Below are 23,359 nucleotides of genomic sequence, written 5' to 3' on the forward strand. Positions count from 1 at the left end.
AGTGGGTAAGGGTGAGGGTGATACCTCTCATTACAGTCTTATTTACTAAGCATTTTACTATCTGCCAGACACTGTGCTGAGGGTAAATACGAGATCGGACACGGTCCCTATCCCGCAAGGATCTAACGGTTAAGGAGGAGGGAGGGGTGGCGATACTATCCCGCATTTTACAGATGAGGAAACTGAGGCCCGGGGGGTTAAGTGACTAGGCTAAGGTGACACGACAGGCCAGCGGCAGAGGTGGGACAGGAATCCAGGTCCCTTGCTCTTTCCATATTGCCTCCCCATCCTAGAAGGGGCAGCCTGGCCTAGTGGATAGAGCACAGGCCCGGGAGTCAGAGAGACCTGGATTCTAATCCTGACTCTGCCACTTGTCTGCTGGGTGACCTTGGGCAAGTCACTTCAACCATCGCCCCTGCCCTCCTCCCTTCCTTAACTTCTATTTTTAACCACTCAATCTCCAATGGCTCCTTCCCCTCTGCCTTCAAACATGCCCACGTCTCCCCCATCCTAAAAAAAACCCGCTCTCGACCCCACTTCCCCCTCCAGTCATCGCCCTATCTCCCTACTACCCTTCCTTTCCAAAATCCTAGAACGAGTCGTCTACGATCGGTGCTTAGAATTCCTTAACTCCCATTCTCTCCCAGACCCCCTCCGATCTGGCTTACGTCCCCTCCACTCTACCGAGACCGCTCTCTCTAAGGTCACCCGTGACCTCCTTGTTGCCAAATCCAATGGCTCCTACTCCATTCTGATCCTCCTCGACCTCTCTGCTGCCTTTGACACCGTCGACCATCCCCTCCTCCTCCACACCTTATCTCACCTCGGCTTCACGGACTCCGTCCTCTCCCGGTTCTCCTCTCACCTCTCTGGCCGGTCATTCTCGGTCTCGGCTGGCGCCTCCTCCCCCTCCCATTCTTTAACTGTTGGAGTTCCTCAAGGGTCAGTTCTTGGTCCTCTTCTGTTCTCCTTTACACTCACTCCCTCGGTGAACTCATTCGCTCTCACGGCTTTGACTACCATCTCTACGCGGATGACACGCAGATCTACATCTCCGCCCCTGTCCTCTCCCCCTCCCTTCGGGCTCGCATCTCCTCCCGCCTCCGGGACGTCTCCACCTGGATGTCGGCCCGCCACCTAAAACTCGACATGAGCGAGACTGAGCTCCTCATCTTCCCTCCCAAACCCGGTCCTCTCCCAGACTTCCCTATCACTGTGGATGGCACGACCGTCCTTCCCGTCTCTCGGGCCCGCGATCTCGGTGTCATCCTTGACTCGTCTCTCTCGTTCACCCCACGCGTCCTATCCGTCACCGAGACCTGCCGGTTTCACCTTTACGATATCGCCGAGATCCGCCCTTTCCTCTCCACCCGAACGGCTACCTTACCGCTACGGGCTCTCGTTATATCCCGGCTAGACTACCGTGTCGGCCTTCTCTCCGACCTCCCTTCCTCCTCTCTCGCCCCGCTCCGGTCTATTCTTCACTCCGCCGCCCGGCTCATCTTCCCGCAGAAACGATCTGGGCCTGTCACTCCCCTTCTTAAACAACTCCAGTGGTTGCCTATCGACCTCCGCTCCAAACAGAAACTCCTCACTCTAGGCTTCGAGGCTCTACGTCGCCTCGCCCCTTCCTACCTCTCCTCCCTTCTCTCTTTCTACCGCCCACCCCGCACGCTCCGCTCCCCCGCCGCCCGCCTCCTCGCCGTCCCCCGGTCTCGCCCGTCCCGCCGTCGACCCCTGGGCCGCGTCCTCCCGCGGTCCCGGGACGCCCTCCCTCCTCGCCTCCGCCAAACTGATTCTCTTCCCCTCTTCGAAACCCTACTTAAAACTCACCTCCTCCGAGAGGCCTTCCCAGACCGAGCTCCTCTTCTCCCTCTACTCCCTCTACCACCCCCCCTTCACCTCTCCGCAGCTTAACCCTCTTCTCCCCCCATCTCCCTCCGCTCCTCCCCCTCTCCCTTCCCATCCCCTCGGCACCGTACTCGTCCGCTCAACTGTATATATTTTCGTTACCCTATTTATTTTGTTAACGAAATGTACATCAACTCGATTCTATTTATCTGCCATTGTTTTTACGAGATGTTCTTCCCCTCGACTCTATCGCCATCGTTCTCGTCCGTCCGTCTCCCCCGGTTAGACCGTGAGCCCCTCAAACGGCAGCGACCGTCTCTATCTGTTGCCGACTTGTTCATCCCAAGCGCTTAGTACAGTGCTCTGCACATAGTAAGCGCTCAATAAATACTATTGAATGAACTTCACGTCTCTGGACTTGTGCCCTAGTGACCGCTGGCCCCTGGCCCGTTGTTGGCAAAGGAGAATGGGCCTCATCTTGCCCTCCAGCTTGAGTGGCCACTTCTGCTCTTGCTAGTACTGACTCATTCACCTTCTATTCTTCAGTGCAGAAAGGAAAAGCTCCCTTTTAGAGGCCAGCGTTCTTAAGTAGGAAGCGATCCCGGGCCCGGTTGGGCTGAAATGTAGTTGGGGGGCGGGGGCTGGGGAGAGAGAGTGAGAGAGAGAGAGAGCGTGTGTGTCTGTGTGTGGTCTTGCAAAGAAATGGTCGCTGCCAACATAGTAATCCTGAACCAGTAAGAGTCAAAGAGGCCCCCCGCCTGCCGCCCCTGCCTTGGGCAGCAGTGATAGGACAGCAATAAAGGCAAAACAGGGCAGTGGGGAATACTGTCATGGAAAGAGCAGCCAGAGGTATCGGCGGGGGAGTCTGAAATCCCTCCCGGACTAGTTGAGCGAGGCCTTGACCACTTGGTGTCTTCACCCCATAAGCGGGAATAAAGTCCCAGGGAGGCCACTGGGTGATCTAGAACTAGCAGAAGAATAGTACGTTTCACCGAGATCACACAGTGTCAAGTACTTTTTAAGGCCAGAAAAGCCCTGAAGGGACTTAGCCTTTCTCAAGCCTGATTCCCTCTCCTCATTTTGCCCTTTCTGGGGTCGAAATCTTTCCTGTCCCAGTAGCCTGCAACACCGGTGACATGCCGACCCCTCAATTTCTATCAGCTCCCACGTTCGATCTACAGCCAAATCCTGCCCGTTCTTCCACCGCACCCGCTCCTGGGTCTGTCCAGCCCCTTCCTCTCCCCCCAAATACCATTAAACCCTGAGGTAGATACAAGCTAGTCAGGTTGGACACAGTCCGTGCCTTACGTGGGACTCACAGACTCACATCCCCATTTCACAGATGGGGCACAGAGAAGTTCGGCGACTTGCCCAAGGTCATACAGCAGGTAAGTGGCGGAGCTGGGAATTAGAACTCAAGTCCTTCTGACTCCCCGGCCCGCGTTCTATCCACTGGGCCACGCTGCTTCTGTTGTTATGGAGAACGTGGGAGTTGGTGGAGAGCCGATTAGGAAGAGTTTTCCCTGGATGTGGAGGGTAATGAGAATGTTTTAGGAGATCCACAGGGTGGGGGGGACCGGAACCCCAGATTTTCCCAGGGATTTCAGCAGCTGGGCCTACACGCAGGAGGAGGGATTTGAAAATTCAGTCGATGATCTTCCGTCGGCTCAGTGACCTGGTTCCATGAGACGCTGTTTTCCAGTGCCCAGATTCACAGTGCGAATGGAAAGAAAAAAAATATTGCGAATAAAGACTGCATGTGCTCAGAGAAAAGTGAATAAAAATTCAAGTCTGCCAAGTGGGTTTGGAGTTAAATTATAAGTGAAAGCAGCTGTACTGTATCCAAACGCTGAAGCACTTCTGTATATATCGACTTACCCCATTACTTAAGCATTCACGCATCTACTTGTTTTCCGCCTTCCTCCTTTCTGTAAATTATTTACTCAATAGCATTTATTGAACACCCGTGTGCCGAGCACTGTAGTAAGCATTTTTTAATGGTATTTAAATGCTTATTATAACTATGCATCAAGTACTCTTCTAAGCACTGGGGTAAATACAAATTAATCAGATTGGATATACAATCCCTGTGAGCCCACTCAAGGCTCAAAGGCTAAGGAGGAGGGAGAATAGGCACTGAATCTCCATTTTACAGATGAGGAAACTGAGGCACAGAAAAGTAAAACGACTTGCCCAAGGTCACTCAGCATGCAATCGGAACAGCCGGGATTAGAACCCAGGTTCAAGGCCCAGACTCTTGCCGTTAGGCCACTGTGCTTTTATTACAGTTGAGAGGGTGTAACTGAATTAAAAGATATGATCTCTACCTTTAAAGTGGTCGTGGTAATCACAGTACCATCAGTGGTATTTATTCAGCAGCGTGGCTTAGTGGAAAGAGGCCGGGCTTGAGAGTCAGAGGTCATGGATTCTAATCCCGGCTCTGCTACTTGTCAACTGTGTGACTTTGGGCAAGTCACTTAATTTCTCTGTGCCTCCGTTACCTCATCTGTAAAATGGGGATCAAGACTGTGAGCCCCGCATGGGACAACCTGATCACCTTGCATCTACCCCAGCACTTAGAACAGTGCTTGGCGCGTTGTAAGCACGTAACGGATACCAACATCATCATTATTATTATTATTATTATTAAGCATTTAGTTTTTTGAAAAGCACTGTACTGACCACTGGGGAAAAAAATTCGCAAATGAAAATTACACACAGTCCCTGAACCCCAAGGGAGGGAAGTGGGGACTGGAAACAGATGCATTAGGGTGAAACAATCAAAATATTGTCATTCATTCAATCGTATTTATTGAGAGCTCATTATGTACAAAGCACTGTGCTAAGCGCTCGGAATGTACAATTCAGCAACAATGGGTTCACAGTCTAAACGGGGGAGGCAGACAACAAAACAAAACAGAAAAAAAACAAAACAAGTAGTCTGGTGTCAATGTCATCAAGATAAATAGAATCATCGATATTTATACGTCAATAGCAAAATAAACAAATAACATATACAAATATGCACAAGTTCTGTGGGGAGGGGAAGGGGGAGTGGGGAGGGGAGGAGGAGCAGAGGGAAAGGGAAGGCTCAGTTTGGGAAGACCTCCCGGAGGAGGTGAGCTCTCAATAGGGCTTTGAAGAGGAGAAGAGAGTTTGGCGGAGGTGAGGAGGGAGGGCGTTCCGGGTCAGCGGTAAGACGTGGGCCAGGGGTCGACGGAGGGACGGGCGCGAACAAGGGACCGTGAGGAGGTAAACGGCAGAGGAGCGGAGTGCAGAAGACAAGGACATTGACAGGTACAACAGAAGGGATAGACAACTGTGGCTACAAGAGCAGAGTTCCAGGCTCCTTGTGACTCAGAGTCCAACAGTCAGTCGGTCGATTGTGTTTATTGAGCCCTAACTGTGGGCAGAGCACTGTACTGAGCACTTGGGAGAGGTCACTGTAACAGTCACATTCCCTGCCCCCAACATGCTCACAGTTCCGATGGCAGCCACGTTCCGAGAGTTGAGAAGGCCTCAATCTGCCTCTGATTCTTCACCTTCCCGGCTGGAGAAGGGGACTGTGGGAATCTCAGTGATGGCGGGAGAAGGAAGGAGGGAGGGCCCCTTGCCCTCGCATCTGACTCCGGGGCCGTAAGATGAGAGGAAGTGATGGCGTACGTGATGTATCGATCGGTCAGGGGTATTTAAGGGTGTTTACTGTGTGCTGAGCTTTGTCCAAGGTGGTTGGAAGAGAACAATACGGAAGACTTGGTAGTCACATTCCCTGCCCACAGGGAACTCATGGTCTAAGAAGGAAGACGGATGTTAAATTACTGACAGGGGAATGGCAAAGTATGTATGTAAATGCTGTGGGGTGAATAGCAAGGGCTTAAAGGATAAGAATCCACGAGCTTCTTCGGGTTTGGAACTCCCTCTTCCTCCATATATGCCAGACGACCACGCTCCCCACCTTCCAAGCCTAATAATAATAAGAATGTTGGTATTTGTTAAGCGCTTACTATCTGCCGAGCACTGTTCTAAGCGCTGGGGTAGACACAGGGGAATCAGGTCGTCCCACGTGGGGCTCACAGTCTTAATCCCCATTTTACAGATGAGGGAACTGAGGCACAGAGAAGTGAAGTGACTTGCCCAAAGTCACACAGCTGACGAGTGGCCGAGCCGGAATTCGAACCCATGACCTCTGACTCCAAAGCCCAGACTCTTTCCACTGAGCCACGCTGCTTCTCTTATGAAAGTCACACCTCCTCCAAGAGGCCTTCCCCGATTAAACCCTCTTTCCCCAACTCTCTTATCCCTTCCGCATCATCTGTGCACTTGGATTTATATCTTTTAAGCACTTGATATTCACCACCCTCAGCACTTTTGTACACATCCGTGAATTATTTATATTAATGTCTATCCTTCTAGACTCTAAGCTCCTCGTGGGCAGGGAAAGTATCCACCAACTCCGTTGCATTGTGCTTTCACACAAGAGTTTGGCACAGTGCTCTGCACACAGTAAGTGCTCAGTATAAATAATAACACGGATAGAATGATTGGTAGAAGGGAGGGCAAGTAGGAGAAATGAAGGCCTAGTCAGGGAAGGCCTCTCGGAGGAAGCGTGACTGTCATAGGGCTTCGAAGGTGGCGAGAGTGATCGTCTGTCAGATACGAGGTGCCGAGTTCCAGGCCCGAGGGAGGATGTGGGCGGCAAGAAAGATGAGATCGGTGAGAAGCGGCGTGGCCTAACGGTTAAAACACAGGCCTGCGAGTCAGAGGGCCTGGCTTCTAGTCCCACTTCTGCCACTTGCCGGTTACGTAGCTCTGGGCAAGTCACTTCGCGTCTCTGTGCTTCAGTTACCTCATCTGTAAAACGGGGACTCAATTCTTGGTGTCCCTCCTGCTTACACTGTGAGGCCCGGGTGGGTAAGGGACTGTGTCCAACCTGATTACCTGATCCACCCTGTGCTTAGAACAGGGCTTGACACAGAATAAGTGCTTTAAAAAAATACCATAATAATTTATTGAGGGCTTACTCTACGCAGGGCAGTCGACTACTCTGCCGCTCACCTCCTCACGGTCCCCCGTTCACAACAGAGTTGGCAGACGTTCCCTGCTCACAGCGATCTTACAGTCTAAAAGGGGGGTTTGAGGCAGTCCCCGGAGAGCTGTGTTTTCTGGCTAGTGAAATGGAGAAGGCAGAGGTGGAGGAGAAATAAACTTAAAGGAAGTTTTAGCTGGCTACACCCCCCTCCCCCCCCCAGAGTAATAAAAACCCACGAGGGACTGGAGGCTCTGAAACAAAGAGATTAGCTAATTAGGCTTAATTGGGTCAGACTGGGTAGGCCGATTCCCATAATTAACAGGGAATTGCTCCAAGATGAACTGAGTGGAAATTGGGAGGATCCTGGCTGAGGGCTGTTTAGGGAAAAAAAAATCACCCAGCTGGCTCCTCCCACAGAGGAAAATCTTTCAGCAAAAATGTAGGTGGAAGAGGAGAGCCTGCCCAGTGAGAACGGTGGAAAATATAGGAAAGCTGTAATTAGTGCGCTGGAAGCCAGAGGTGAGAAAAAGTGAGGAGTAGAGTGTGTGTATGGGGCGGGGGGGGGGGGGGGAGGGAGGTGTAGCCATATATTTGAGGGATTCACTAATTATAGTCACCTTCTTTGCTTTTTTAAGTGGGAGATGGAATGGAAAAAGTGGCTGCTAGCTGCCCTCATTCATTCATCCAGTCGTATTTATTGAGCACTTACTTTGTGCAGAGCACTGTACTAAGCGCGTGGAAAGTACAGTTCGGCAATAGAGACAATCGCTACCCAACAACGGGCTCCCGCTCGGACACCAGAGTTGCCCGTGACCCGATGTGTCATTGGCCACTCGGCCTCACCTGTCTCATCCCGCCCACCTCCCGCCCCCTCGGACTCTGGAGTGAACGCAGGCGTCACTTCCAAGCCACGGAACTCAACAGTAGGACCTGAGGTGGACGGAGGCTGGACACTGTCAGGGAAAACACTGCACCTCAGTCCAGATTAAAATTGGCTTCCATAGTAATAATATTGGGGTTTTTTATGGTCTTTATAAAGCGCTTCCTACGTGCCAGGCACTGTACTAAGTGCTGGGGTAGAAAAGGAGAAGCGGGAGAAGCAGCGTGGCTTAGTGGAAAGAGCCTGGCCTTGGGAGTCAGAGGTCATGAGTTCGAATCCCGGCTCCGCCACTCGTCAGCTGTGTGACCGTGGGCGAGTCGCTTCACTTCTCTGTGCCTCAGTTACCTCATCTGTAAAATGGGGATTAACTGCGAGCCTCACGTGGGATGACCTGATAACCCTGTATCTCCCCCAGCGCTTAGAACAGTGCTCTGCACATAGTAAGCGCTTAACAAATACCAACATTGTTATTATCATTATTAGGACGGCCTAGTAGATAGAGCATGGGCCTGGGAGGCAGGAGGTCGTGGGTTCCAATGCCGGCCCTGCCATTCGTCTGCTCTGTGACCTTGGGCAAGTCACTTCTTTTCTCTGGGCCTCAGTCCCTCATCTGCAAAGTGGGGAGACAGGAACTGTGTCCAACCTATCTCGTAGCTACCCCAGTGCTTAGAACAGTGCCTGGCACATAGTTAAGTGCTTTACAAATGTCATAATTATTATTAATATTATTATACAAGATAATCAGGATGGACAGGTCCATGTGTCTCATGGGGCTCACTGTCTCAATCCCCTTAGATGAGGTAACTGAGACACAGAGAAGTTAAATGGCTTGCCAAGGTCGCCCAGCAGACAAGTGGCGGAGCCCGGGATTGGAACCCGGGTCCTTCTGACTTCCAGGCACCCCCCCCCCCCCCGGGCTCTAACCACTGGGCCACGCTCCTCCGATCGTGCGCAGAGCCCTGTCCGAGGCACGTTGAGAATATTCGGATGAATGAAAAGACGTGATCACGGCCCACGTCACTTCCAGCGGAATGAATCCGAAGGAAACGGACCATCTCTCCCTCCCCCACGGTAATGCCAGGTCCAGAAATTGGCAGGTGAGAAATGATCAGATGCAGATCGTGGCCTCCCAAATGGCATCTCTGCCTGACACGAGTAGCCAGCTGAGCTGCATGACCCACCTGGCTGCCCTCTCGGTGTTGCACTGAGGTGTCCCCCTCTAGACCGGAAGCTCACAGTGGGCAGGGAACATGCCTGCCAACTCTGGCCATAAGAGGAGGCGGCAGGAAAGAGTCCTCGGGCTGGGAGAGGCACTGGGTGGCTCGAGGCTGACACTACCTCTCTTTCCCTCTCCCTCCTGCGACTTGGTCAATTTCTGCCCCCACTGGGGCAAAAATTCCTAATAAGTCTGGATTGCAGAGCAGAAGAGTGGTAGAACAAGGATTGAATCATTTTACAGATGAGGAAAGTGAGGCACAGAGAAGATAGGTGACGTGCCTAAGGTTTCACAGCAGGTACGTGGTGGAGCCGGGATTAGAACCCAGGTCCTCTGACTCCCAGGCAGCTGTGCCCATTCCACTAGGCCACACTGCTCCTAATGGAGATGACTCAGAGAAGCAGCGTGGCTCAGTGGCAAGAGACCGGGTTTGGGAGTCAGAGGTCACGGGTTCGAATGCCGGCTCTGCCACTTGTCAGCTGTGTGACTGTGGGCAAGTCACTTCACTTCTCTGGGCCTCAGTTCCCTCATCTGTAAAATGGGGATTAAGACTGTGAGCCTCATTTGGGACAACCTGATGACCCTGTATCTTTCCCGGTGCTTAGAACAGTGCTCTGCACATAGTAAGCGCTTAACAAATACCAACATTATTATTATTATGACTTAGGCTCCTTGCCTTGGGATGATAAATGATGTCAAAGCCTGGGCACTCCCACTCCCTCTGCTCCTCGCCCTCCCGGTCCAGAGCCACTACAGTTGTGGGCAAGGTAGGGGGGTAGGATCTGAGTATCCTGCCAAGGTCTAGAGAAGCAGCGTGGCTCAGTGGCAAGAGCCCGGGCTTGGGAGTCAGAGGTCACGGGTTCGAATCCCGGCTCTGCCGCTTGGCAGCTGTGTGACTGGGGGGCGAGTCACTTAACTTCTCTGTGCCTCAGCGACCTCATCTGTAAAATGGGGATTAAGACTGTGAGCCTCACGTGGGACAACCTGACTCCTCTGTATCTATCCCAGCGCTTAGAACAGTGCCCTGCACCTAGTCAGTGCTTAACAAATACCAACATTATTATTATCATCATCCTGGGGTCAGGGCATCAATCAATCACAGTGATATTTGCTGAGCACTTACAATATAGTTGGCAGACCCCATCCCTGCCCTCAAGGAGTTGACAGTCTTCAGAGGAGCTTAGGAGCTTCCCCTTCCTCTGATCTTAACCACAGGGTCTCCTCCACACCTCCTCCGAGAGGCCTTCCCTGACTAAGCCCTCATTTCTCCTAATCGCTGGGATCTGTAGCCCTTAAGCGCTTGATACTTATCCCATCCTCAGTCCCACAGCACTTATGCACATATCTTTAAATTATATATTATAGATTACTTATTCATAGTAATGCCCGTCTCCACCTTGTTATGGGCAGGGAACGTGTCTGCTAATTCTGTTGTATGGTCCTCTGCCAAACTCTCGATAAATACCGTTAATTGATTGATAGATATCCCTACACTCTGCCATTTCCCCTATCAGTAATTTATTTTATTGTCTGCTTTCCCCTCTAGACTGCAAGCTCCTTGTGGACAGGGAGCACGTACGTCGTCTCCACGTACTGTTCTCTCTCAAGCCCCTAGTACAGTGTCCCGCACTCAACGAAGTCCTCAGTAAATACTATTTATTGATTGTCCAGGTGGGGGGCTCAACTGAGATGGTTGGTCCTTCACTTCCCTCACCAGCCGGCATTGTCAGGGTTAGTTAAAAGGAATCTTCCGGGATATTTCCCCGGAGGCTGGATGGATTCTCTTTCCCCACACCCCTCCGAAACGCGGCTGTGGCTGCCAAGGAGAAGTTGAGATCATTTCAGGGACGGCAGCCAGTTCTGGAGAACCGACGGAAGGGAGAAAGGCGTGTCGCGGAAGCGAGGCGTACTAAGCTTGGGGGTCACAAGGGGGATGACGACTCAGCGTCCAGCGTCCGAGGAGGAGCTTCTCGTCCCTTTGACTGCAAGCTCCTTGAAGGCAGGGATAATGTCTACCAGCTCTACTTTGCCAACTGTTTAATCGATCGTATTTACTGAGCGTTGGCTGCGTGCAGAGCACTGTACAACCGTCCTATTTTTTATGGGAGCGTTTGGGGGCTGAGGTTGGGGTGAAGGAAGAGTGCAAATCTAAGTGCGACGGTGATGCGGAAGGGAGTGGAGGTAGGGAAAATGAGGGTTTAGTCAGGGCAGGCCTCTTGGAGGAGGTGTGCTTTTAATAAGGCTTTGAAGGTGGGGAGAGTGAGCGTCTGCCGGACGTGAAGAGGGAGGGATTTCCGGGCCAGAGGCGGGATGCGGATGAGGGGGTGGAGGCAAGATAGACGAGACTGAGGTACCGTGAGTAGGTTGGCATAAGAGGAGCAAACCGTGTGGGCTGGGTTGTAGGGGAGCAGGGTGGTAAGATATGAGGGGGTGAAGGGATTAAGTGCTTTAAAACCAATGGTAAGGAGTTTTGATGCAGAGGTGGAGGGGCAACCCTGGAGATTCCGGAGGAGTGGGGAAACCTCCACTGAACGATTCTGTAGAAAAATGATCCGGGAAGCAGACTCAAGTTTGGACTGAAGATGGGAGAGACAGGAGGCAGGGAGGTCAGCAAGTAGGGGTAGGATACGGATAAATGCTTGGATTAACGTGGTACAGTGCTCCGCCCACGGCGAGTCCTCGAAAAATGCCACCGATGGGGATGAATAAATGACATAACCAACCCACTAAAGTGCCACGTGCTCCGTAGAAGGGAGCATTTTCTGGATGAATATAGAGTTCGTGTACAAAACCACAGATTTTAGCGTTTAGAAACTGTAAACCTAGAAAGTAAATTGAGAAAGGGACATCGTGACATCAAAGAGAAAAAACGGAAGGAAGGCAGAGATTAAAAAGGGATTCTTGTCTGTCAACGCTTTGCCATCACATCCTCGGCACGGCAGTAATAAAGCCCATAGGTATCGGGCAACTGCCGGTGTCGGAAGCAAATCGAGAGAGCTTCTGGAAATATTTGGATTTCGAGAAGTAGCGTTCTGTAACTACGATGTGTTGCGGGTTTTCCCTTGACTGTGTTTTAGTCTCTTTAACTGATATAATCCCCCAGCTGCTGAGAGAAGATGAACTTTCAAATCATCCTGCTACTTACCAAAAGTGACAGTTGGCAAGACACTGCCCGCATATCAGCACTGGACAAAATTGACATACCTCTCAAAGCTGTCCGGAGGAACCCAGTCCGTGATTTTCTGGGTCAGTGCACTGAAGAAGGAAATCACAAGCATTGCAGCCTCGAAAATCCTCCCATTAGCCCAGATTAAAAAGGAACAGGGATTTACGGTGCTCCTGATCTTCTCCGGGTTTGCAGTTTGTTTGCGAGTAGCTGACGGTGAGTTTAGAGTCATCGATCAGTCGGTAGCGATTCCCGGGCACCGATTCCTCAGGGCGCTCCGGCACTTAAATCCATATCCGTAATTTATTTCTTTATATTAATGTCTTTCTCTAGGCTGTAATCTCCTCGTGGGCGGGGAATATAGCTACCAACTCGGTTTTACCGTACCCTCCCGAGGGCTTAGAACAGTGCTCTGCACACAGTAAGTGCTCGAATACTATTTATGGATTGGTTGATTACCAAATGTTAGGATTCATTCAATAGTATTTACTGAGCGCTTACTATGGGCAGAGCACTGTACTAAGCGCTTGGAATGTACAGATCGGATTAGCGTGAAAGACCTGGAAGACAGGAGTATACGACCTAGAGGGGGAGATGGACACTTAAATGAATTACCAATAAGAGGAAGTAATGAGAGTTTAAAAATGTGGACCTAAGTTCTGCGGGAGTTGTGAGTTATCCAAGTGCTCAACCTCCTTAGTTATTCCCTTCTATTGTAAGCTCCTCGAGGGCAGGGATTCATTCATTCAATAGTATTTATTGAGCGCTTACTATGTGCAGAGCACTGCACTAAGCGCTTGGAATGTACAAATCGGCATCAGATAGATACGGTCCCTGCCCTCTGACGGGCTTACGGTCTAATCGAGACGGACAGACAAAAACAATGGCAATAAATAGAATCGAGGGGATGGACATCTCATTAACAAAATAAATAGGGTGATGAAAATATATACAATTGAGCGGACGAGCACGGTGCTGAGGGGAGGGGAAGGGAGAGGGGGAGGAGCAGAGGGAAAGGGGGGAAAAGAGGGCTTAGCTGAGGGGAGGTGAAGGGGGGGGGTAGAGGGGGAGCAGAGGGAAAAGGGGAAGCTCAGTGTGGGAAGGCCTCTCGGAGGAGGTGAGCTGTCAGTAGGGTTCTGAAGAGGGGAAGAGAATTAGTTTGGCGGAGGTGAGGAGGGAGGGTGTTCCGGGACAGCGGGAGGATGGGGCCCGGGGGGTGGACGGAGTGTCTACTGACTCTCTCGTATTCATTCAGTAGTATTTATTGAGCGCTTACTATGTGCAGAGCACTGTACTAAACGCTTGGAACGTACAATTCGGCAACAATATACGATTCGGCAAGAATTCTCGTACTCTCCCAAGGGTTCAGTACGGTGCTCTGCACACAGTAGACACTCAGTAAACACTGCTGATTGATTGATTGGTATTCTACCCACCTTCAAGCAGCGTGGCTCAGTGGAAAGAGCCCGGGCTTGGGAGTCAGAGGTCATGGGTTCGAATCCCGGCTCTGCCACCTGGCAGCTGTGTGACTGTGGGCGAGTCACTTCACTTCTCCGTGCCTCGGTTACCTCATCTGTAAAATGGGGATTGACTGTGAGCCTCACGTGGGACAACCTGATGCCCTGTACCTCCCCCAGCGCTTAGAACAGTGCTCTGCACATAGTAAGCTCTTAACAAATACCAACATTGTTATTGTTGGTGGTGTTTTGTTCCGTTTTGCTTTCCTCTCTGTCTCCCCTGTTTAGACTGAGCCTGTCATCGGGCAGGGATTGTCTCTATCTGTTGCTGAATTGTACATTCCAGGCGCTTAGTACAGTGCTCTGCACATAGTAGCATGGCTCGGGGGAAAGAGCCCGGGCTTGGGAGTCAGAGGTCATGGCTTCGAATCCCAGCTCTGCCACTTGTCAGCTGTGTAACTGTGGGCAAGTCACTTGACTTCTCTGTGCCTCAGTTGGGGATGAAGACTGTGAGCCTCACGTGGGACAACCTCATTCCCCTGTATCTACCCCAGCGTAGTAAGCGCTTAACGAATACCAACGTTATTAGTAGTAGTAGTAAGCGCTCAATAAATACTATTGAACGAATGAATGGATGGTCTCGTCTCCTCCAAGAAGCCTTCTTCAGTTAAGCCCTCTTTGCCCCAGCTCCTTCCAGCCCTCCTGCACTGTCTAAGTGCTTGGATCTGTGCCCCACCTTCAGCCCCGTGGCACTTATGTTCCTATCTGTATTATATAAATGATTGATCTATATCAATGTCTCTCTCCCCCTCTGGACTGTAAACCCGTTGTGGGCAGGGAGCACGTCTACGAATTCTGGTGTATTGTTACATCGTCCTGTCCCCCACGCTTCGTGCTGCACACCGTTCCCTGCCCACAATGAGCTGACAGTCTAGAGGGATTTAATGCTTGTCCTCCCACCTACTTAGGTAGAGGGGAGAGGAACTTGGAACTGATTACCCCGTGTCTACCCCAGCGCTTAGTACGGTGCTTAGCATCTACTCTCATTATTATTTTACTCCTTCCTCCCCGGCCCAGCACCCGAAATTCAGTATCAAATCTGACGTCTCGCTTTATTTTAACCGTCCCAATTAGTCTGGTTCTTTCTCCACGGTATTTCTGATCCACCCTTTCCTTTCCACCCAAATGGACAATTATTTGTAACAAGTCATTCATGTCCACGAAACGGTTGTTAAGCGAACTCCTCACGTTTAAGAGATTTGGTAATCCAAAGTACAGAAGACTGCGGCGGCTCATTGCGGATGGTCCTAGATGATCGCAGATGGCACAGCCTTCTTAAATGCTCCTTAAAAAAACGTGATTTCAACAGTCGCCGCTGGGCTGGAAAGGCCTCCAGAGTTGAGCTTTCCTGACTACTAAAGTGGTTCAAGCTGTCATCAGCTCTCAGTTGAGTTACTCTATCGGCCTCAGTCAATCAATCAATCAATCGAGTGCTTACTGCACTGTAAGCCCTGTACTAAGAATTCGGGAGAACACAGTATAACAGAGGAGTATAATATAACCGAGTTGATAGACACGTTCCCTGCCCACAACAGTCTCGAGCGGGGAGAGAGACATCAATACAAATAAATTACGGATACGGAAATAAGTGCTCTGGAGCTGGGCGAGGGGGTTGAGTAAAGGGAGCAAATCAGGGTGATGTAGAAGGGAGTGGAAGCAAAGGAAATTAGGGCTTAGGGAAGTGTAGTGTGATACTGTTATAATAATGTTGGTATCTGCTAAGCGCTTACTATGTGCAGAGCACCGTTCTAAGCGCTGGGGGAGATACAGGGTCATCAAGTTGTCCCTCGTGAGGCTCACGGTCTTCATCCCCATTTTACAGATGAGGTAACCGAGGCACAGAGAAGTTAAGTGACTTGCCCACGGTCACACGGCTGCCAAGTGGCAGAACCGGGAGTCGAACCCATGACCTCCGACTCCCAAGCCCGGGCTCTTTCAGTTACGAGGCTGGAGTGAGCATGGACTGTTAACACATCCTTGTGAGCAGGAAGGTGTCTACCAACTCTGCTATAGTGGACTCTCCCAAGCACTTAGTAGGGTATTGAATCCCTCTACGCTGTCAGCTCATCGTGGGCAGGGAACGGTGTGCAGAGCACTGTACGAAATGTGTGGGAAAGTACGATATAACAGTACAACAGAATTCCCGGACGTATTCCCTGCCCACAACGAGTTTACGGCCCAGAGGAGGGGAGAGATAATGATAAAGATAAATCATTTATAAGCCCGGGGCCTGGAAAGAGCACGGGTCTAGGAGTCCATCCGGGGGCTGATCGATCAATAGTATTGAGTGAGCACTTAGCGTGTGCAGAGCGTTGCGCTGAGCACATGGGAGAGGACGATATAACGGTCGGTAGACATGTTCCCTGCCTACAGGGGACTTACAGTCTAGAGGGGGATGTCCCTTCCTCTAAGTAGCAACGAGACAAGCACTTGAAAAGAAACAGCCCTTCCGTCCACCCCCTGACCCTCGTCCCCCCTTCGGCTAACAACTGACGGAAGAGAAGAGAGCATTTTCCGGGCACCGCTCACCCGCTCGATCTGAACGGGATGCGGGCCCGTCCCTCCTGCTCGTGGCTCTCTGGGAGGTTATCCTAATCTGAGCCCGGCCAGGCCTTTTGGGGCTCTCTGTTAATCGCGAGGGCCGTAAATGCAGCGCGATAGCTCTCGAAGGGAACCGAGATGGACGCTGTGAGGACCTGCTATCCTTCCATCGGAGGGGGGTCCGATTTCAGGTAGAAAACAAATCCACGTTAGTGTCGTCTCCTCAGAAATGGAAGTTTCCTCTCAGGAGCTAGTGTGAGTGAGGCCGGGAGAGGAATTTGGATGGAGGGCGGTAGATACGAAGCCAGCAGCGGCTGGGAAAGTTTCACTCCCTCCCGCTCCTTAAAACAAATACGAGACCCAGTAACCCGTGTCCCATCTGGATTGCAAGCTCACTGTGGGAGGGGAAGGCGTCTACCGATTCCGTTGTATACTCTCCCTAGCGCACGGTACGGAGCTTTGCACACAGTAAGCGCGCGATGAATGCCACTGATTGACCTATCCCTGGCAACAGTTAATCCATCAGTGCTAGTCGCTGAGCCCCAGCTGAATGCAAAGCACTGTACTAAGTACTTGGGTGACTACAATAAACAAGAAATGCATTCCCTCCCTCTCAGGGCTTAGGATAAATCGGGGAAGACAGGTAAGCGTAAATGATTTACAAACAGCGGGAGCAGGAAGAACAAGGCTACAATAGACTGTGGCCCAAGATTTTTAGGATGAAAGAGCCGCATACGTAACTAAACTTAAAGATATACAAATGAATATATGTATACTTCTGGTTACAACCATCCAATGATATAACCACCTCTGTGATACGATGGTTTATCCCACGAATACACCCAGACGTCTAGACGTTCTCTCCAAGTGTTGAAGTTAAGTAAATCTCCCCTGTCCCGTATCCACTGAGGGTGCGATTGAACAATCAAGGATCGATGGGTCTGTATCCTTTAAGCGCTTGATATTCACTCTGAACCGCACAGCACCCGTGTCCATATCCGCAAATTGTTTTAATGTCTGTCTCCTCGTCTGGACTGTGAGCTCCTTGTGGACGGGGAACGTGTTTACCAGTCGGTTGTACCGCGCTCTCCCAAGTGCTTAGTACAGTGTTCCGCACACAGTAAGCACTCAGTCAATACCATTGATTGATTGATTGATTGGATAGGGGAGGAAACCCTGTTCATGATTTGTGTCAGATTTTCTAGGGGGAGAAGTTACCCCTGGGCAAACAAAGAGGTTGGTAAACTGGGGAGGTAATGAAAGAAAAAGTGTGGCCTAGTGGAATGAGAACAGGCCTGGGAATCGTGGCTCAGTGGAAAGAGCCCGGGCTTGGGAGTCGGAGGTCATGGGTTTGAATCCCGGCTCTGCCACTTGTCAGCTGTGTGACTGTGGGCAAGTCACTTCACTTCTCTGGGCCTCAGTTCCCTCATCTGTAAAATGGGGAGTATTCTCTGTGCCTCAGTTACCTCATCTGTAAAATGGGGGTTAACTGTGAGCCTCATGTGGGACAACTTGATTACCCTGTATATACCCCAGCACTTAGAACAGTGCTCTGCACTAAGTAAGCGCTTAACAAATACCAGCATTATTATTATTAATCCCAGATTTGCTAATTGCTGTGTCACCTTGGACAAGTCACTTCCCTTCCTCTGGGCCTCAGTTACCTCATCCATAAAATGAGGATTAAGACTGGGAACCCAGTGTGGGACATGAACTGTGTCCAACCTGATGATCTTATGTCTACCCCAGTGCTTAGTACGGTGCCTGGAACAGAGTGAGTGCTCAACAAATACCATTAAAAAGAAACTTCAGTTAGAAATCAATGATGCAGTTAACTGCATCTGATTCAGAGGTAGTCATGGTCCTGCCACCAGCAATTAAAACCATGGGATTAAAAAGTCTCGTTAGTCTTCCTGAAAGCAGATAAATGTGAAAAACTGATGGACGAGGACCTGAATGGAGAAATGAGTTCAAAGATGTGAGGCGGTGATCTAAAGGAGTTGGCCTGCTAAAAGGGGTGTATAAAGAAAAGAAAAAGGTTGACGTTCAAATTAAGTTGGAGAAATTCTTCATTAAAGTTGAAAAATGGAAAAAGCATGGGCATGAGACTCGGAGGATCTGGGTTCTAATCCCAGGCTCCGTCACTTGTCTGCTATGTGATCTTGGGCAGGTCACTTCAACTTGCCTGTGCCTCAGTTACTTCATCCGTAAAATGGGGATAAAGACTGAGCCCCGTGTGGGACAGGGACGGTGTCCAACCTGATTAGCTTGAATCTACCCCAGCGCTCAGTACAGTACCTGGTACATAGTAAGCACTGAACAAATACCATTTAAGAAAAAAAAAAGTCACTTCCCCAGTCACCAGAAGAAACCTCTATTTCTGGAGCTTCCTGCAATGACTCTTCATTCGTATAATAATGATAATAATAGTATTTGACAAGCACTTACTATGCATCAAGCACTGTTCTAAGCACTGGTGGAGATAAAAGATTATCTGGTTGATTATAGTCCCTGTCCCACATGGGGCTCACAAACTAGTTAAGAGGGAGATGAATTTAATCCCCATTTTACAGATGAAGAAACCGAGGCACAGAGAAATGAAACGACTTACCCAAGGTCACACGGCATACAAGTGGCAGAGCCAGCATTGGAGGACCCAGGTCCTCTGCCTCCCGGGTCCCTGCTCTTTCCAGTAGGCTCCACCGATGCTCTGATATTGTGAAGGCAGGCTTTGACTTGTATGCGGACTAAACAGTAGTTGAGTGAAGTTTACCATCACAGGAATGCTCATAAAGGAATTTCATTTTACTTTTCCGTAATTTCTCACTTATAGTATGCAAGTCCATGGAAAACACGCCCCCCTGCAACTGCATTTTCCGGGAAGATAGGTATCGAGGCCGGGAATGCCACGTATAAACGCTAAGTGTGACTGTTGGGCTGACGCTATTGGATATTAAATCAGAGAAGCCCACCTGGAAAAGGTGCGGTGTGTGGAGTTGGGTATTAAATCAGAGAAGCCCACCTGGAAAAGGTGCAGTTTCTGGAGAGCTTTGAAGACGGAGAGGATTATGGTCTGGCAGAACAGCATGAGCAAGGGGTCAGAAGTGGGAGAGTCCAGAGTGCGGTACAGTTGGAAGACGAGTTTGGGAGGAACAGAGAATCGAAGCCGGAGAGTAAAGGGTAAAGAAAGCCGTTGGGTAAAATGGAGGCTGCTGGAGGGAAGACTTGAAGCTATGGGTAGGGTGGCTAGTTCTATATCAGATCTTGGTCCAGGAGTTAAATGAAGAAGGCTACTTCAGGATGGTTGGCCCTAGCAATTCGAGCAAGAGCCTGGGCTTCGGAGTCAGAGGTCATGGGTTCGATTCCCGGCTCTGCCACTTGTCAGCTGTGTGACTTCGGGCAGGTCACTTCACTTCTCTGGGCCTCAGTTACCTCATCTGTAAAATGGGGATTAACTGTGAGCCTCACGTGGGACAACCTGATTCCCCTGTATCTACCCCAGCGCTTAGAACAGTGCTCTGCACGTAATAAGCGCTTAACGAATACCAACATTATTATTATTATGGTATTCGTTAAGTGTTCGGTGGGTGGCCAGGCACTGTGGTGGTAAGCACTGGGGTGGATTGGACACAGTCCCTGTCCCACATAGGGCTCACAGTCTTAATCCCCATTTTACAGATGAGGAAACCGAGGTAACCTTCCTCCCTCCTTAGACTGCGAGCCTCATGAGGGATAGGGACTGTCTTGTCTCACGCCGTCGAGTCGTCTCCGACCCATAGAGACGCCGCGGACACGTCTCTCCCAGAAAGCTCCACCTCCACCCGCGATCGTTCTGGTAGTGGATCCGTAGAGTTTTCTGGGGCATAATCCGGAAGCGGTTCACCGTCGCCTCCTTCCGCGCAGTCAACTCGAGTCTCCGCCCTCGACTCTCTCCCGCGCCGCCGCTGCCCGGCACGGGGGAGTTTTGACTTGTAGGGGATTGCCTTTCCGCTCGCTGGGCACTGCCCAAGCTAGGGATGGAATGGGTAGGCTTATTCTCGACTCTCCCTCCCGTAGTCGACACTGGAAGGGTACTGGAAATTTTCCAGGTTCCACCCTGAGAGGGGGACAGGAACTGTGCCTGAGCCTCATTAACCTGCATCTACCCCAGCGTTTAGTACAGAGCTCTGCACATAGTAAGTGCTCAATAAATACTATCGAATGAATGAGTGAATGAACTGAGTGCTTACTGAGAGCTTGGGAGGGTACAAACGTAGGAGAGTCGGTAGACACGTTCCCAGCGTTCAGTAAGCGCTCGACAAATACCACAGAAAGTTCACCTATGAAAGGAGAGGGTAGAACCCACCGGACCTGCTTACGAGGAGGTCACCGGGGTCCTTGGAGTGGAAGGTCTTGGAGAAGTGAAGGGGCTGAAAACCGGATTGGCGAGAGACTGATTAATGTTGGTATTTGTTAAGCGCTTACTATGTGCAGAGCACTCTTCTAAGCGCTGGGGGAGATGCAGGCTGATCGGGTCGTCCCCCGTGGGGCTCACAGTCTTCATCCTCATTTTACAGATGAGGTCACTGAGGCCCAGAGAAGTGAAGTGACTTGCCCACAGTCACCCAGCTGCCGAGTGGCAGAGTCGGGATTCGATCCCGTGACCTCTGACTCCCAAGCCCGGGCTCTTTCCACTGAGCCACGCCGCTTCAAGACGGAAGAGAAGTCTGGTCGGGAAAGGGAGCCGGGAGAATGGGGGGGGGGGGGGGATGAGCTGGGGCAGGACAAGCTCCTGTAATGGAGGAGTCTTCCCTGGGCAGGCCAGTGGCATCGTCAGGCAAACACGCTCAATATTCCAGTAGTCAGTTGCCATATACCAACCCTACACCCGGAGACCGCTAGGTAAGTCCCGGAAGGCGGGAGGATGCGCGCGGCTGCGGTGACGAGTTTTTACCACCTACCGTCCTAGAAACACCACCAAACACCGCTGCTAAATAAAGCTGTAATCCCGCTCCGTTCTCTTGAAGGATTTTCATCGGGCACGGGGCCATTGAGTCTGAAGTGCAATTTCGTTTCTCACAGAATGCTCTGAAAAGCAGGCTTGTCAAAGCGAATCCCTTCCAGAAAGGGAATCGAGCACGCTATTCTCAACTTCGTCTCTCGAACCGCGTTGAAAAGTACCTAGGCGAGTTTCCCTTCTCAGCGCTGCAGTCTTGGCCACGTTTAACCAACCCACTTCGGTTCCGCCGTCTCTGCTGCGAGACGCCGGGAGCATCGGTGACGCCGTTTGGCCCCCGAAACTTGGATTTTTCTCTCCTCCCGCTAAAGATGAAGTTCCTTCTAGACTTGTCTCTCCTAAAGTGTGAGATCGCAGGTCAGAATCCATACTTCCCGCCTCTTCCACCCTAACCTCTTCCACACCCCTAGTTAGTACCAAATTGGAGTGGTTTGTGAGTTTCCTCCCCATCTCTTAGTTTCTCCAACCTTTTTAAAATGGTATTTGTTAAGCGCTTATCATGTGCCAGGCACTGTACTAAACACTAGGGTAGATGCAAAATAATCAGGTCGGACACAGTCCGTGTCCCTCATGGAGCTCACGGTCTCGATCCCCATTTTACGGACGAGGTACCTGAGGTACAGAGAAGCTAAGTGGCTTGCCCGAGGTCACACAGCAGACAGGTGGCAGAGCCAGGACTAGAACCCAGGTCCTTTTGACTTTCGGGACGGTGCTCTACCCACTAGGGAACACTGCTTCTCGACTTGGCCCGGCCCTGGGGAGGCTCAGAGAGTCACCCAGTCGTGGAAATTGCGGGAGCGGGGCAGGTCTGGCCTAGGTGGTGGCGGTGATAGAATTTACTGGGCACGACGCACCGGCGAAAGTACAGCGCAGAGAAGCGCCGAGTCCCTACATTTTCACGGGAACGGGTGAGCTCCACGAGGGAGCGAGTGTAGATGGAGAAGATAAAGGGACCCAGGAGAGATCCCTGAGGGACACCCACGGCCGGGGCGTGGGAAGCAGAGGAGGAGCTGGTGAAAGAAAGTGAGAAGGAATGGCCGGAGAGTTTATCAGAGAACGGGGTTGGTCAAACCGAGGTTAGACGGTGTTTCCAGAGGGAGTGGTCCGCGGAAAGCCTGTTGCAAAAATCACAGTGAGAGTCCAGGTGGCCGGGGGATGCCCCTATTATCTATGCCTTGGTGGGTGGTATTAATTGATAATAATTAAGGTGAATATTGATTTATAATCATTAATTGGCAATTAATCTCTTTCGATTAGATTGTAAACCCGTTGTGGGGCAGGGATTGTCTCTATCTGTTGCCGAATTGTCTGTTCCAAGCGCTTAGTACAGTGCTCTGCACATAGTAAGCGCTCAATAAATACGAATGAATGAATGAATGGAGTGCTTACTGTGGGCAGAGCACTGTGAGCCTGGGAGGGTACAAACATAGAGCCGGTAGACACATTCCCTGCCCACAACTAATTAAAATCACCCCTCCACCACCACCATTATGGTGTCCCAGTCTGCCGCGGACCAATTTCCCTAACCCCCGGCGGAGCGCTGGGAGAGGACGGGATGCAAAGGCTGGAAGATGTAAACAGAAGTGGATATGTCCCACCGGGATTGATGGAAAAGCATCATTGCCACCATGGGGTTTCTGCGTGAGGAATGTTAGTCCGTGCATAGGCTTGTGAGTGATATAGGGAACCCTGACTTTCTTGCTTCCGAGACCACCGTTAGCTTGTTATGGGCAGGGAACCTGTCCATTAATTCTACTGTATTGTACTCCCCTAAGCACTTAGTACAGTGCTATGCACATAGTAAGTGCTCAGTAAATACCACTGATTGCTGAAAAATACCTTCGGGGGTTTCAGTTAAAATCATCCTTCCTGCCGGTAGGGAACTTACAGTCCAGAAGTGGAGACAGACGTTTATATAAATAAATGACAGATGTGGACGTAACTTCTGTGGGGCCGAGGGTGGGGTGAATACCAAGTGCTTAAAGGAGACGGAGGCAAGTGCGTAGGTGATGCTGAAAAGAGAGCATAGAGGGGAAATGTAAGTGAAGAAGCTCGTTGTGGGCAGAGAATGCGCCAGCCAGCTCTGTCATACTGCACTCTGCCAAGTGCTTAGTACGGTGCTCCGCACACAGTAGGTGTTCAATAAATACCATTGATTGATGG

The sequence above is a fragment of the Ornithorhynchus anatinus genome, chromosome X1 (assembly GCF_004115215.2).
Source record: "Ornithorhynchus anatinus isolate Pmale09 chromosome X1, mOrnAna1.pri.v4, whole genome shotgun sequence".
NCBI lineage: Eukaryota > Metazoa > Chordata > Mammalia > Monotremata > Ornithorhynchidae > Ornithorhynchus > Ornithorhynchus anatinus.